Source organism: Hetaerina americana, unplaced genomic scaffold (assembly GCF_022747635.1).
Source record: "Hetaerina americana unplaced genomic scaffold, ioHetAmer1.1.p SCAF_3, whole genome shotgun sequence".
Lineage (NCBI taxonomy): Eukaryota > Metazoa > Arthropoda > Insecta > Odonata > Calopterygidae > Hetaerina > Hetaerina americana.
The window spans coordinates 45,251,752-45,269,568 of record NW_027286874.1 but is presented as its reverse complement, the minus strand read 5'-3'; the positions used below and the strand labels follow the sequence as shown (position 1 = coordinate 45,269,568).

General features: G+C 37.4%; 1 protein-coding gene across 1 annotated transcript in view; it reads left to right on the top strand.

The window, feature by feature from the left end:
* Positions 1-17,817, top strand: part of LOC139690019 (uncharacterized) — a 290,228-nt gene that overhangs the window by 232,541 nt on the left and 39,870 nt on the right. The gene's annotated exons all lie outside the window — the stretch shown is intronic.

Below are 17,817 nucleotides of genomic sequence, written 5' to 3'. Positions count from 1 at the left end.
TGGTTTTATGTAACGGTTGTGATTCCCAAGTTTTGCTCTAAACTATTTGTGTCACAACCGTACTCTACTACAACTGTCATCCTTTTCATATTGTTCCCGAAGGTTCTGGCGTGGAAACTTGGTTAAGAGCGCATAATTTTTAGCTGTTTTTCTCTTGCCTTGCTCCCTTAGCCTAGTACTTCATGAATTTATTGTGTATGCGGACAGAAAAAAACACTTCGTATTTTTTTGTGTTAGGGGAAGAGGTCACGAAAACCTTTCCTGGGTGATATTGCCCGTTTTAAGTTCCTTATGATTTAAAGAAGTAAATATTGAGGGTATTTCGGAATCATAGAAGTATAATACGTCTTGTTTATAAATAGCGAAGAATATAATGTCACGTATACCATTTTTTGGATCGTCGAGGATAAAAATACTCTTCGTAAAATGTATCCTCATCTTTGAAATGTTCTCTTAATTTTCATTGTGACCGATGGAAAAAACATTATTCAATAAGAAAAACTAAGTCTTCAGGGAGAACAACTGGGTTGGTTGAAAGAAAGTAATCAATTGCTCAGGGTTATCCACGAAAGTGATATGAGTTCCTCTATTAGTCTCTAGGGTGAATACTGAAAAACAGCTATATTTGTGAAAATTAATAGAAACCAAAATTTGTGAATTAAGCCGCGGTAAAAACTGCTTTTCACGGCAGCAGAGCCCGACATCGTGCATAAACAAAAGTTTGATGCTGCAGTAGCACTCCGCCAGCTAGTCCTGGACTTAATAATAACAACGTTTTGTGTAGACAATCTAGTCAACCGCAAGTTACGTCCTGAAAGTTTCTCTAAGGGTCATAAATAATCGGTGGCAAATTTCTATGCATATATATATATATATATATATATATATATATATATATATATATATATATATATATATAAAAAATATCTTCGAAATGGAACGCTCATCGGCGACACACAAATATATAAAAACACAGATGTAGATTTTTAGAATATAGAGACACAAAGAAAGGACACTCACAATTTGTTATTTAACAAATTGTGAGTGTCCTTTCAAAATAACAAATTGTGAGTGTCCTTTCTTTGTGTCTCTATATTCTAAAAATCTACATCTGTGTTTTTATATATTTGTATATATATATATAAATATATATATATATATATATATATATAAATATATATATACACACACACACATGTATATATTCAACAGGAAAATAAACTGGCCCCCTACCCTTATGTGTGAACTTCACGCGACGTCTGGCTTAGTGCTTGGTGAACTTTATCATCACCTACCATACCGATCTTAGGGCTAATTACTGCGTTTATGGTTTTATATGTTTTTATATATATTTGTTAATTTATATATATATATATATATATATATATATATATATATATATATATATATATATATATATATATATATATATATGCATTCATAAATTCATAGGAAGTTGACACAAATTAGGTACAGCCCTCTACGTGTATGTGTATACACATATATATATGTATTTTTTATATATACGTAGATACATACACATACATATGTATGTGGGGGTCGCGGTAGTCCAGGGGGTAGAGCGTTGGACTGCTGCCCGGATGGTCCCGAGTTCGATTCCCAGGTAAGCCGGACACCTGCAGCTCCACCCAAGCCATGTTATTTTTCGGGTGCCTGATCTTCCTGGGAAATCATAACCACTAGACCTTTAAGAAGACTTGATCGTGATCGCACGAGCCAATCATCACCTTAGTCCATGAATAAATGACGAGTGATAAAAATTTATGTAATAACCATTCATGGTTTCTTCGTAAACATAAATGATATAGATTTATAAGTTTAAGCTCTATGATTTTCTTATTATTCTTTTGAACATGCTCCAAAACTTATTTTGGACTCATATTGGACTGAGGTGTATTAAACTGTGCGATTTCGTCTTTCTTCCTCACAAATTAATTAACCACTGTTTTGTTCACACTGTTAAAAATCTTGTACGATCTTGTATAATTTTGCAGATTTTTTCGTGGGAACAAAACGTATTTCAGCAACATCCACAGTTAATCGTTAATGTGGTAGCCTTCTATTACCATGAAAGCACTAATGAAAAGTCAGGTTTTTTTGTTGTTTGTTTTTGTGAAAACTAACACGGAAATATCCTGCTTTGTTACAATTATTCAATAAAGTGAATTTCAGACTACGAATTCAGAAAATTTAATCAAAACGACATGTGCCTAACATCTCTATGCAGCCTCCTTAAAAGGCTGCGAATTAGTACAAATGAGTAACGAATTAAAAGTTCCCCTGAAGGAACCGAAATAAAAATAAGTTTGTGGTGGACGAAACAATTCTTTATAAAATAAAATGCAACAATGTATAAAGAATGCCTACTTTTAATGCTGAAACAATAAAATTTCAGTAACTCTCCAGTTCTATGGTTACTGCCAATGGAACCTCATTTCACTCTTTGCTCAGTGTTACAGAGTAATTCACCGGAGTGGAAATATTCTATTATTCTTTTGTTTCTTCGATGAATTTTCCTTGTTCAGAGGTTTATTGTTCGTCAGACTCAACTCACCTGATCCAAAGCAGATAAAATGCCTTCTCGTAGGGAATAAGGTGTGTTCGAATTTTCACTTATAGTATTTTTCATACGATCCAAAATATATTAAGGTGAAACGAAATAGAACATGAGGGTTTCATGGACTTCGAGATTCCAACGAATATATTTCCTGCATTTTACATAACGTACATATTGCATATAGTAATTTTGACAGCAGTAAATGTATTTTCTTTAGAATAATGCGATTTATACTGAGTACCAATTGTTTACTTCGATTACCCTTTCGTGTCTCCCTTCTCCTTGTCAAGGCAATCGTAAATGAATCACTCAGTGAACTCAATTCACCTCTTAAACCGTCTTCTCCATCTTCTCCGAGAAATTTCCTTTACTCGCTTGACTGAGAACAAGGAAGTGTTCGATGCTGCGAAATTAAAGCTTCTTCTAATTATTGCATCTCATCCCAGAAAGGCCTATGGCCCTGGTTGTAGAATGAAAACTAGTTTTCCTCGGGCATGAAGCAACCTCCCACCCCGTGAGCAACAGCAGGTGTTACAACAAATACTGCCATCATTGATCCTCGCAATACAATTCGTTGAAAGAAATCACCCATCCGTGTGAGATGCAGGACCCATCAAAATCGTGCTCATTTGACCCTTGGTCTTCACCGTTTTGGCAACCCCTCGTGACAGATAGCCGAGCTGACTTTCTATCCTTTATTCGGGAATCAGATTTCGCTGTCGGCTCGGTGAAGTAAGAGGAGCAATCAATAGACCTGATGGAATGTCTCTTTTGTTTTTCTTGGATGTCTGCTTCGCTTTTGCGAGATTTTTCAGACCAAACGGCTTGCGTCGGTGACGGGCGACGATCTTTATCTGCCAAGGTGTGTCTCGCACATGTGTTGGTGATTCAGCTCAGCCTACAGCGGGCATTTTTTGCACATATATTTCGGAATTTGAGCGTGTACTATGTCACCGTATGTTCCACGGGAGTGACATGTTAGCTCGGGATGACGAAGCCATTGCACATTATTCGATTTTTCAACAATCGAAGTCAATGCGATGTAGAATACGTCAAAATTGGCTGAAGTCCTGTGTACGTATTATATTAATACTGGCTTATTTTTGGTTGATATTAGGTCCGGGACATGGCTCCTTAAATATCTGTGTGCTTCTACGAACCGCAGCTTAATTTGTGTTTAGGGGCTTGTCATTTAGTGGTTAGTAAAACCTTTAACGAATGTGTAGATTTTTAATATTGTCTTCCTGAATGGCAGTGACTAATCATAGTCATAGAATCGTAAGCTACATCTAGTCAATTTCGTTTTTAAAGGTATGTTTTAGAGAAGAAATTCTGTTGATTATCCGTCGGTAATAAAAACGTTTTCAAAGAATTACTCTTTCCTATACACGTTTTACTTTCCTAAAACTTGCTCTGTTCATTTTCTATGAAATACTTCGTTTTAATTTAATAAACTTCGTGTCAAAGACCTAGTTAATCTTGTAATCGGGACGGCGCGGCGTTACGTAAATTTTTTACACCGATATATTTGTTATTATTTTGCGCTCTATGCCGAATGACTTCCATTATCCAAGGTGCAATCCAAGCCTTCCTTGCCACCTGAGCTCTTTCACTCGGTCACTTTCCTCCCGCACGCAAATTGATCTTTTCTCCCCCATTTATCACTCTCTCGTTTCAAAGAGCGTGTGTATGTTGTGCTTTCTGTTCTCCGCGGTCTCCGTGTTTCAAATTGAAATTGATCACGCGTTATGTGGGCATGCACTCGTATTCTGTGTTCTATTGATTTTTTTGGATTTCTTTTTGTGTTATTCGTAAAAGTTGTGCAGGAACAACATAAAACGTTGCACTGTCAGTCCGCCACGTCAGCGGTACAGCACTCCTCACCTCGCTGACGTACTACTGGCTTATGGATTCGATTCCATTCGTTTGAATCTGCGGGGAAAGTAGCGTTGACATGGGTATGGGTATTGTAGCATGACGACTTGTAAGATTTTGAATACCTTTTAAAGTCTTGTACTCTTTTCTTTGAATAAATTGTTGAATTGCATTAGTTGAAATATAGGAAGTTCTTAGTATACTGGCATAGTGTTGTTTTTGACCTTTCCAAGTCCACGTTTTAATGTGGTCCCTTGTTTCGTGGAGATACCAAATATTTCCCTTTAACAGCCCCCGGCATCCCATTATTCTGTAACCCGAGTGGATGCGGATAAATTGGTGGTTGTAACCTCCCTGAGGATCTGGTCTCTTCGCTGTCCTTAGGTTGTTTCGTCGAAACGAGGCAATGTGATCGCATCTGAAGGCAAGGAAATCATTCCCTGAAATATATCGTGGTTGGTCTTTCAAAAGACATGTCTCCTAATTTAATCTTCCGTTGCCGTGATATGATATGTAGTCTGTTTCTCGCCATATTTCAAACCAGTCCAAATTGGTGAATTCTGTGCAGTTGGTTACACTGTGATCCTAGCTCACTCGCCTGTGTCCTTAATGGAGTGGACAACCACTCGGGTAAGCGTTCCTCGAAATCATCCTTCCAAATTACTCTTTACATCTTTGTTATTCAGCTAGAGTGGTTCATGCGAGTAATTGGGTAAAACTTTAAATATCATCAAAATTCCTGATCGTTTCAAGTGTGATGGAATACTAAAATTAAACTCCATTGTTCCGATTTTCTCGCCGTTAACTCAAGGCTACTCAGGATTGCCTGCATATTTAATTCAGTTAGTGTGTTACTCCAAACCACAAGATTGCTGATGTCGCTCGCAAGATGAGCTTCCGACTCGGCGAAATTTTTCTCTTTATTGCCATATGCCAAAGCAATGGAAGATGAGTTACCATGACCGTTTTCTCGATACCTGCATTATTCATTCAGGGAATTGAACGAAATTTCCAATATCTTACGTCTTGAACGGGACATTTATCATAAGCAAATAGTTACATGAAATCGCTCAATTCAGCCAGGCAACAGCTACCATAGCCGAATTGAATTTGAGTATATAAAAATGGCTCTCGTATTATTTCGCGATCTCTCGAAGTGGAGGCGTAATTTCATTTTCACTTATCAAATGTAAATTATTCTGAGAATTTTCCGGTGCTGCAATACAAATACTTAAAAGTTGAGGTAAAAGAAGTAAAAGGATTGACATTTCATGCAACGCCGTGATCGTGTTCCGCGTTCTTTTTTCAATGTCACGCAGCCAGTCGAAGCTCCGCCGTCCAAATCTGTCGACCGCACATGCGTGCGTGGTTGAGAATTTGTAATCAAGCTGCTAGGCGTTGAGATCGTCCTCGGGTCGATGATGAAGGAAAAGGAAAATGTCTCCAGGACTGCGCGGTCTCACTTGAAATGACAGAATGTACGGGGCTCAGTACAGCCGTGGTGTAATTTAGAGCACTTGGCTTTTTTTGGGATTATGCAAGTTCAAGAGCTAATAAATTCGCATAATATGTTTATTTATTTATTAAAATTGTTTACATGCAGCAATACTGCCAATTTATTGTGGGGAAAAACAAAACATGGACTAAAAGACGCATGCATAAAAACCTCGACAAGAACAATCGTAAAATATTAAAATGTGTTGAAATAGAACGCTCTAATATTTATCGGAGGGATGAGATAGGGTATGGGCTGTAAAGTTGTTTAAGGATAAACGGATAAATCCAGTCAGTAAGTGAATTTAGGTGAGAACCGAGGCGGAAGAAAAGTGAATGTTTTGTGAGTGATGTTTTAGGAACGGGTGTGTAGATTAATAAGTGATTACGGTTAGGTCGAGGTTATACAGTCAAGTATACGGAGAAAGCAGGTCAGGGCTGTCAATGACGAACTTAGTGATATTCTAAATGGACTTCAAATCTAATTTAAGCATGTTGTTGGGAATATTACAGATGGGGAATGGAGACAAAATGCCGTCAGTGGACATATTGCAAAAATGGTGGAATCTGTGTTTGTAATAACTATGTAACCTGTTTCATTATATTGAAATAAAAATTAGTTACACCTTTTAGAGCTTTGAAGTGAGATGGAGCTAACGTGGGCCAAATAGGAGAGCCATGCGAAATAATTGGAAAGCCAAATGTAGAATAGTACGATTTAAGTGCACAGGAATCTCAATATCCGTGAAGCGATATAGTAAACCTTGCAGGGACATGGCTTTGTTTTTTTCTACCTGAACATGCTCAGATAAATTTAGTTTACTATCTGGTTATGCGCCATGATCACTGGAAAAGGAAACATGTTTCAGTGGCATTGAATTAATGGTGTAGTTGAACTTAAAAGGTGTTCTTACTATTAAGCAAATTAACTGGCTATCATTTTTCCGGTTGAGTGAATCATCTTAAATATGAATGATATTAATCAAAGTATCATTTCTATGGTAATGTTACAAATGGAAACAATTTATATTTGTCTGTTGAGGTTATAGCATGTAAATAAAAGTTATTTATGTGTTTCAAAACTTGACAGCAGTTTTTCGCCATTCATGACCAAGGTAAATCAAATACAGGAATTGTATCTACGAGGAAATGTATCTACGCGAAAGCTTTTAAAACGACTCTTTTTCCCTGTTCTTTCCATGATTCTAGAGATGCGTGTTGGAAGAAAGTTGAACCCGAGGATGGATTTTTATAAATGTATTTCTAAATAATTGAAAATCGAGATACAGTCGCGGAACTTAATACTTTTCCGCCCAAGCGCGGCCTTAACGTGTAACCACAGTAATCATTTTAAAGGTCAGTTTGATAGATCAGGATAGAGCTCACCTCGTTCCTAACCCTATGTGGCGTGTTCACACATCATGCCAAGGGGGCCAGTCCCTTTCCTTGTGCCGCCTGTGGTTTCCCAGGGAGATCTGGCGCTCGAAAAATCACTCAGCTTGGGTAGAGCTGAGAATGCCCAAAGTCGTCGCTCGAAATTGAGCTCTGGTTCCTCGTTTAGTAACCTAGCGCACCTCCCACTGGATTACCACACCCCTGTCATAATTATATTCAGTTAGTTGCATTTGATTTCATTTTGCAGGGTCTTACTGAGAGGTCACTGGAGAATATATTATTTAATGTACCGTTTACAAGTTTCAGAGGCTCATAAAAAAGTTAATGCATGGTAACAGCAGGCATTTTAATGTTCATCTCCTCTTTTGCATCCCGACGGGAACAGTCTGACGTCTTGGTTTGAGAATTAAATACGATCAAATGAGCGATCTTATGTTTTTAGTGTTTCAATTTCTATTAGTTTAAATCGCTACAGAAATAGCAGAGTAATAAATATGCTCCACAGTCCTAAACCATTTTTTTAATTGCTAAGGTTTGCTGGTATGACCTCTGCTGATAGTTCTACTTGCTTCATCATGCTTATAAACGCCGTATCAATGACAATGTTCATATGCATTTTGTGTGATGCAGGTAACTGCCTTTGCAACGGCTTCTCGGGTAGAATTAGTAGCCAACGATATGAATGCGACGTAGATGACATAGAAAGCGTTTGGTGCAACATTAAGGACTACAACGGCAGAAGCCTATACGTGTGTTCATTTTATAGACCCCCAGATTCTAACACAGATGTCCTACACAAGCTCGACGAACAAATATCCACTATCAGCAGCAGACAAAGCAACAGTATTACTATAATCGCTGGTGACACAAATCTACCGTCAATTGACTGGGAAAACTACTGCGTGGGAAAATCTGCCAAAAACAGAGATTCATGCCAAGAACTCCTTCATATATTCACAAAACACTCCTTAGAACAAATAGTTAAATCACCAACACGGGGCCAAAGCATACTAGACATCTTTGCGACTTCTATGCCCGAAATCATTACTAACATTGAAATAATAGACGGAATCAGTGACCATAAGGCTATTCTTGTGGAGTTAAAAACTAAGTTCGTCAAAATAAACAAAGAAAAGCGTAAAATATACCTATACAACAAGGCAAATTTTAACGGACTAAGAGAATATTTAAAGATAAAATTACCGGAATACAAGACAAAAACACTGACAACAAATACAGAGAACACTTGGAATTATTTCTTAAATATTTTACGCGAAGGAATAAAGACGTACATCCCGTCCAAACTCAAATGCGACAGTAAGGAACCTAGATGGTACAACGGGGAAGTCAGATCGGCATTAAGAAGGCAAAGAAAGCTACAGTCAAATTTCAAAAAGAGTTTAAAAAGTGACGATATAAGTTTTGTGAATACAACCAAACAGCTACTAAAAGAATGTCGTAGTAAGACGAAAAGTATTATGCGCACAGCACTACACTCTTTTAAATCTAAAATGCTAAGCGAATATCTTGAGGAAAATCCAAAGTCATTCTGGTCCTATGTTAGGGAAATACAGGGTAAACGTCCCACTGTTCACTCTTTGAAGACGGAAAATGGAGAAATCATTACAGATAGCGTGAAAAAGGCAAATATTTTAAACCATTTTTTCCAGAGCGTCTACAACAAAAACACAAACGCACCAAACGATCCTCCACACCCACCCGGGGAACACATGAGCGATCTTACACTGACCAAGCAGGGAATAGTACATCTGCTCCGTAGTATCAAAGCACACAAGGCACCTGGTCCGGAAGAAATACCTGCTAGAATATTAAAGGAATTAGCTGACGACATTGCCCCATTTTTACATATTGTTTTTCTAAAATCGATAGAAGAAGGCTCAGTGCCTCGCGACTGGAAGCTAGCCCATATAACTCCCATCTATAAAGGCGGCGATAGGGATAAACCAACCAATTACCGACCCATTTCTTTAACATCGATCTCTTGTAAAATATTGGAACACGTTATTGTCACTAACATTATGAAATTTCTTGATAGTAGGAAAATACTAATCCACAACCAGCACGGATTTAGGAAAAGCAGATCTTGCGAAACACAACTTGGTCTCTTCATGCACGATATACTTAGATCGGGAGAAAAGAACACACAAGTCGATGCAGTATTCCTGGATTTCAAAAAAGCCTTCGACAAAGTCCCACACAATAAATTGTTACACAAACTTAAATACTATGGGATCAATGAGAAAATAATTAATTGGATTAGGGACTTCTTGTCAAACCGCAAACAAATAGTAGTCATAGATGGGTTGTGCTCAACGGAGAGAGATGTTACTTCGGGCGTCCCCCAGGGAAGTGTAATAGGGCCTCTTCTGTTCTTAATATACATAAATGACTTAAGCACACACGTTAGTAGCAATCTAAGGTTATTTGCTGACGACACGGTGATATACAGGGAAATAAGGAGCCAACTAGATCGCGAGCTACTCTCTAGAGACTTAGACAATATCTCGGGATGGTGCAATAAATGGGGATTAACACTTAATATAGATAAATGTGCAGTTTTGAAATTTTGGAATAAAGGAAGCGAGGAACAGGATATAAACTACAAAATAGAGGGTTCCGTATTGACTACGGCAAATCAAGTTAAATATTTGGGGGTTGTTCTAACACCACGCCTTTCATGGGGAGCACATATCAGGACAATATGCGGATCAGCTTTAAAGAAACTTGGCTTCATAAAACGGGTGGTGGGGAAATGTAATGAAAAAGTTAAAGAGAGGTGTTATTTTGCTCTAGTTAGACCTCATTTGGAATATGCCGCAAGTATTTGGGATCCGTGGGAGAAAATTTGGCAAAAAGAATTAGATAAAGTCCAGAGAAAATCCGCTAGATTTGTTAAAAATTGTTATGATAAAAACACAAGTGTGACAGGTCTCTTAGGGGATTTAGGCTGGGAACCACTTGAAGTGCGGAGAGAACAAGCAAGGCTTAGACTTTTACAAAGGTTCAGAACAAACGAGTTTAAATATGACACTGAAGGAATTATAATGGCCCCACACTACTTAGGTAGATCAGACCACAAAGATAAACTAAGGGAGATAGATTCCAAGACAGATAGGTACAAATACTCATTCTTTCCCCGAACAATCAGTAGTCATAATAGCAAGAAACCGAAGTCACTTTAGAAATATTAAAAACTTTGAATTTACAAGTCGGAACAAAATTAAACACTATAGAGATGTTAGGTATACTTTCAGGTGCATGTGTATGTTAGTTGGTAGTTTGAGTGTTTGCATGTGTGTGGGGTGTAAGTGTTCATGCATGAATGTATGCCATGTTTTTTTTTTATATATGATTTTGTCGTTATTGCATGCGATTTTTTTTTTTAATTATTTTTCTTTTCTAAATTATGGGTGGTGTCCTAGCACCCCCCGCCACACGCCCTTGCGGCGGCTTGCGGGGTATTGAGTAGATGTAGATGTAGATGTAGAATTCTTACTTTCGTATGTCAATACGCATTTTTCTTAGTAAAACTTAATATTAAAGTGAGGACAGCATTGTTGCAAATAATTAAAAGCGCATTCATTTGGTCGTCATTGTTTGGGACCTTCACGTAAGGTTGTAATAATCATATGTCTTCGTGTCGGAATATTTTGCTTTGGTGATCTTTCCTCTAAAAGTAACTTGCTTGGAAAGATTTCAAGCTATTGTGCCCTAAGGAAATTGTTTGTTATTTGAAAAAACTATGTTTTGGTTTCAGAAGTTTGTACCATTAAGCTATATATAGTAATATTCCTTCTATGTTTGACAAGAAGAACCGAATTCAGTGGGCACCATGCCATATTCCAAAGCACGACGTCGCTGTTGCAAATAAGCATTGAATTGGTCCTCTCCGATATGTATTACTCATCGAGTAGTATCTCCGCCGTGTTCGAGAAAGAGAGAAAGGAGCCCATCTTTCGAGAAAAACTTATCAGGGCAAGTGCAGTAAAACGCTTTGATGGTACTCTGGTTGGTACTTGCGATTAAGTAAGGATTTTTCCCCCCTTTTGAATCAAAAGGCTGCGCACTTCGTTGTCTCACCGCTTGCGCAACGGAAATTGAACGACATTTGGGAAAATCATGATAATAATCGTTTATTTTTTATTTGAAATTCCATTTCAAGCGGAAGACGTACCAGACGAGATAATTTGTGCAAACAAGGAAGGAGGATAAATTTAACCCGCTCAATAATTCACTGTCATTATTTTCAAAAAGAGCTTATGGCCAGGAAACATCACGATTACTTATATAATCGTGTAGCCAGTCTACCTATGGCTTGCATAAGTCTGTGCCAAAATCACTTGCACAATGCAAATAAAGAGAGCGCAAACACGAACGTACATGTAATAAAAGAGAAACAGGGTACAATGGAGGTCCACAATCGGGTTTTGCGAAGAGTTTATGCCGAATGTTAGTGACCCACGCACCGACTATAAAGTCACAGTAGTCCAACGACATCACGTTTAGATTAAGGATGGAAAACTTAAACAGAGATAAGGCCTGTGGACTGTAAGGTCCCTCCAGAGCCCGCAGTCACTTGTTGCATGCCAAAAAACGTACAAGTAGCAAGTACTCCGGATAAAAATTTTAGGAGAAGGCTTGGGAAGAAAACAGGAGAGTACTTTGAAGCACTGAGATCCCAAATCAGGGTTACGAGGGTTTTCCTTATGCGTGTTGCCCACATTTGGGCTTAAGAGGACCGGAAGATCGTGACGATGCGTGTTGCCCACACTCGGGCTTAAGAGGACCGGAAGATCGTGACGATGACCGCCAATCACGTTTGTATTCAGACTAGCTATGTAAAAGATCAACATGAACGCGGGCTATGGATGTTTAAAATCGCTCCACGAGCCAAAGTTATTGCGAAATGAACGTTTAAATGGAGGTTGTGTGATTCATCTTGAATGTTAATGTGCATTTTTCATTCTTTAAGGTACTGGAGCGTTGTCTCCAATTTTTCCTTGGCCCGTTCGCCAAATGCACCCAGACTTGCCCATTGATATTTATTGCTGATAGTGAACACATATTCACCGACGTTGGTCAATGCAGTTTTCAAACGGGCGTCTCCCTCATTCGAGTCATTTACGCCATATGTTTCGTGATTGAAAGCTTAGATTGAGGGTTATGCTCCCGGTGAAAGTAACCACCGCTTCAGATTTTAGAAAATGTTTAGAAGAGTGGAAATGCATATTATACGAGTGTAAAACTCCAATACATTGAACATGCTTTTAAATTCCCGCATACCTGGAGATTTGATGCCCCTAGCAGAGTTTTAATAGTATCTGTTCAAGAAAAGAGCCATTATTATGTTTATTTATCCAAGAATCATAAGAAGACCGCAGCAATGAGGGTTCGTTGTAATGAATGGTCATTTACGGTAGTTTGAAATAACTCTACGGTCGGAGGGTGGTCATCCGTGCGTTTAAAGCCAGGCAATGAATTCTACATCTAAATCATAATCCTTTCAGATAAGGCAAGAATGGATCACCAGTATTTATTGACTGGGTCGATGTATAAATCCCGGTGATAAATCGGGTGGCTTTTCATATAGTCGCGATTACGAAAATAGCCGCGAAAGACGCTTGTATATCGAAACTACTCTTTGTGCATAAACATATTATTTCTGAACAATATTTTGGAATTTCTAGTACTACAGGAGGAGGGTAGTTAAATGTGTTTTACAAGCGCGTAAGATATGTGCTAACCAATACCTTTTTATAGTTATGGCGTGTATGGAACCTCCCCATAGTAGATTTCCTTCAGCCGTTTTTATTCGAGTGTTTTTATGTTATCCACGTCATCTGCTACCTTTCGTTATTCTAAGGCATCGCTCGTTTTCTAGTCTCACCACTCATCGTAATTGATAATTAAGCTTATTTACGAAGAGTTTTTCACTCATTAGGTGATTCAGTGGTGGATGATATTTTTAAATAAGTTTATCCATATATTTTCACATCTTAGTAAATCCTATTGAATGAATTTACTGTGTGTTAAAAGAATTCGTATTTATTCTAAAGAATGTGGAATTCTACCAGTAACGCGATGCTATTGCATAGGAAGCTGGAGCATCATATTGGCCTCTGAATGTGATCAATTGTGTATTTGTGGGATTTAAATGAGATTGTGCTTTAACCCCTCATAAAATTTCCCATTTTTTATTTCACATGGTGGAAATAGTCTCTTGCAACTTGCTGATTTTCCAGCTCAAAATCCCACCAGTCCTTGTAAAATTAATTTCACAGCCTGCCAATTCACGAAAGTGGTTTTTAGATTACTGAGTTTTGTAAATACTCGATCACTTTTGAAAACTCGGCATTAAATTAATGTTAAACGCGTATCGCGTGATGGATCCGAGTGATTTGAGCGCGATCAAGCCTGTGTCCCATGTTCGGCCGTGTAAAATGTATGCCAGCATCTGAATTATTTACAATTAATCGACCACAACACCATCTATGGACGATGAAATTGCAATTGTCACATATGACATGTTTTCGTTGTGGACGGGTAATTTTTTTATTGCGCAGTCGCCCCAAGCCATTATTACCAATGGCTTTCCGAACTTCCATTAAGCTTTAAATCTGAATGTTATCTGGAGATTTTGGAACTATGATCGAATGAGTCGGCTTATCCATTTAACTCTATACATTCATTGCTAATGGCATATTTGAAAGCCTCAAAATTTCATGACGCTGTTCAACTAAGAAAGAATCAAAATTTGAAATGAAAACGAAAATTTTGCCGAACGTTCGCAGTGGCAACGAAAACGTTGTCACTGCGAACAGTGTACACGTGAGAATCATCATCGTAAAATCTTTGTTCTGTCATGTACTCTACGTAAACTTTTGGCAGCAGTTATTCAACGAAAATATACGGACAGATCATCTTTCTTCTGTCTATCTTTCTCCTCTCTTTTTCTCACTCGTTCTCTCCGATTTCATTCTTCTCCATTACCTACGAAAGGTTGTGAAGCATACCTGGGAACCATGGAGGTGGATTTCACTCCCACGAATCTATAAGCCTATAATTTTGACTTATTGAGGCCTTAAGTGAAAATTCTGGTATGCTTTGGCTATCCTTGAGACTGCGTCTGATAAAATTTTCCCGTGTTTTGGCATTCCTTTGTTACGTTATACCGTAACGTCTTTCGCATACCTTTCGACCGCATGCTTGCGACACGGTCTGTTCCTGAAAATTTGTTTCAAAAATGAGGGTGAAAATTAATGGTATCACCCTAACTTTTAGAAATTTCACAGTCGATATGCAGACGAGAAAAAAACCTCTTTTCGAGCGAGTCATATTCATCGTTTCATACTCTGACCTGGCCGTACTTTTGCCATTTAACATTTTTCCGATTTGCATAAAAAATTCTTCATCCTGTGCGTATTTCGGTTGAAAGATCAATCAAATCATGTATCTTTTGCGTTGTACATATGATAGCTGTTTATCTTCAATGGAAACTTCCAATTGGGCTTTGTCCTACTTGATTCTCCTTAATTTATCATTACTGATTGGTTCCACTAAAGTTATTTTACAGGTTGTTGAATATATTTTTACTGTAATATTTCCCTCCAATAGTAGCCTTGTGTGTGTTATGACCATTCTGATAAAATAGAAGTACGATAAGTCATTCCATGATCTAATGTTATTCTAGTTGAAGAAATATTTCTTGACATAGCGCAGTTCGTTAAAACTTACAAGCACAAGCGCCGGTTATTTGTCCTGTGAGGAATTCGAGGTATAAAACAGCTCACAAAAGTGTATTACAGAAAATAGTGGGTGCGCCAAAACTGAATAGTAAAAATCTTAACAAATCAGAGATATTCTGGAAATTTTCCGTTTCACGCGGAATGTTACATGCGATCAACTTGGAAGAAACCTAATAAGAGGCCCAAGTCACTGCATGAAGTGCTGATGTAAGCGCCTTGAAGCAGGATGTTGCGATAAAAATGCAAGGCTATAGATGAATTATGGAGTTAAGTGTATAATTTCTTTATGAGAATGTACATGGGAATGTGCTCAAAATAACTTTGCTTGAGTTATGTTTCTTCAAAATTGGAGCATTTATCGCTGCAGTAAAGTTGTTCATTATTCAATGTTGAAGGGTTGTAGAAGCTAACGGTTTTATTTTTTCACTTTCATAAAAAGGCTGATCTAAAATGGTGGTGGATGCATTTTTGTCCCTAAAAATGGTATTGTAAATATATTATTCCTGAAATAATGTTCCCGTATCATTCGTTTTCTTATTTCTAAATATGCTTCTAACAACCTACGGAATAAATGTCCACTCTTCAAGCTATATTTCAACATAAATGGCATTGCATTGGGAAAGACATCATAAATAATTATATATCATAAATCAAGATAAAATTCATTTTTCCCAAACGACTATTTCCCCCAGTATTTAAATAATTATACAAATCTTGGTGGCTACGTGTAAATGAAAAATATGAAAACGAATGATTCGGTTATATTGTTTGAGGAATAATAACCTGACAGGTTCCGCAGGTTATAATAAATATGCTATCTCTAAAAAGACCATCATCCTTTTCTGCGATAGAGAAATGTTTTAAAGAAAAAGCAACAGCCAAACCAGAGACATTTTTAGGCAATATAGAGAATGTAGATACTCTTTTTCGGAGATGATGAACTATTAATCTGGGAGAGGTCAATAGCGGATAGAATAGAGCGAATAGAGGATAGCAATTGAAGTTATGTAGTGTAAATTGATGTTGTTTCTTCTTGGCGGGAAAGGTTATGTTAAATTTATAAATGTATTTATTATTTGAAACGATGAATATCTCGCGAAAATTCTGTGAAGTATTTGAAAGTTCCATCGAAAAAAATATTTCACCTTCACCAAAAGGAACGAAAGGAAAATAATTAAACCACATCTGCTTGCATTTACTTAAGCGCTTTGTTCTCGGAATCCATGGGTTGAGAAATTTTCTCCGGTTCGAGGATGGAAGGCGTGGACATCAGTTACGCGGGTTGCGATGCGATCAGGATAATTATGCCCGTCTGGGTAATATTTAAGGATTCACGCCAGAGAGAATTTTTAAATGGTGAAATTCTTCCGATAGGCATACTTAATCGAATTCCTTGTAATGTATGGTTTCAGTTTTTCTCAGGAGTCTATTAAAAATGCACGCAAAAGAAGAGTACGAGTTGAGTTCGTACAGCGGAATAGAAGAGGGGCTTAGTGTAGTGATAGAGATCAGGTTGTTTTGTGGGCGAGGCAAGGGAGTTACTACTGTGTAAAGTGTCCATCCAGATCCTACCTTAACCGGTAGATCACCACTAATAATGTGTTGGAAAATGGTCTTTAATTTTAGATTTCTCCTGACGATAAAAAATAAAAATAGGATAATAATTTGACTGTTTAATTTCTTTTATCACCTTCAAAAGTTTTGATTACATTGCCGTATATTTCGAACCGTTAGCTAATTCCTTGGCCAGTTATGATATTTATTTGGCCCTTTAATTTCCTGTTAAATATCATGAGATTGAGATATCCTCTTGGTCATATCCCTTGGCCAGATGTAATTCATGTACTTTTTTTATCTAATACTTGTATTTTTTATCTGTCATTCCTAAGACTTATTTTTCTCAAACATTGGATGCTTATTTGTAAGCGTGAATTTTTTCACAGTTTTTCATGCATAATTATGGATTTTAACATTAATTTCATCGTACTAGTAGCCACATTGTAATAGTTCAAAATTAAGGAATAAAGAATTTTTAGCAATAAGAATTTGCCGATTTATCTCCTAACTACAAATAAAACTACCTTTATATTTTATGTGAAGCGATCGAAAGAGCACCATAGGATAATATTTCTGTTGATTACTCCAGCGGTGAGACATTCTTGTTGTAATTTATTCAAAACGTCTGACATCTGCCGCAAGATTAATTCCCTCCCCCTCGGATCCTTCATACCACTCAATACAAGAATCGTAATAAAACAATAAGGGTAATAATATGCATATGACATAGAAAGAGATACGATAACATCACCACCTCAAAATCTGCTTACCTTATTTGAGTGCCTCCTTATCTCTTTGTGTGAGAGAATTTTGGCGAGGAAAGATAGTTATACCCCGCTTTGCTCTGTGCCCGAAATTTGTTGCGTTTGCTTCAGGATTGTTTTATTCGGAATTTTTCATAAATCTTTAATCTCTTATATGATATGGCTTTAGAATTCCAAGGAAATACGGAGGTGAACTGTTTTCTGGTGCAGCCTGAATTTTGAACGTAGCCTATTAATGGACAACCTGCTTTCATTTTCGATTACAGTAACGTCTAAATCTACGATGATTAACGAAACTAATCTGTTTTTTTTTCAAATTTAATTATATTAAATTTAGTAATAATATAGGATATCTTCCCAATCTACAGCATTTACCGTTTGTAAATCA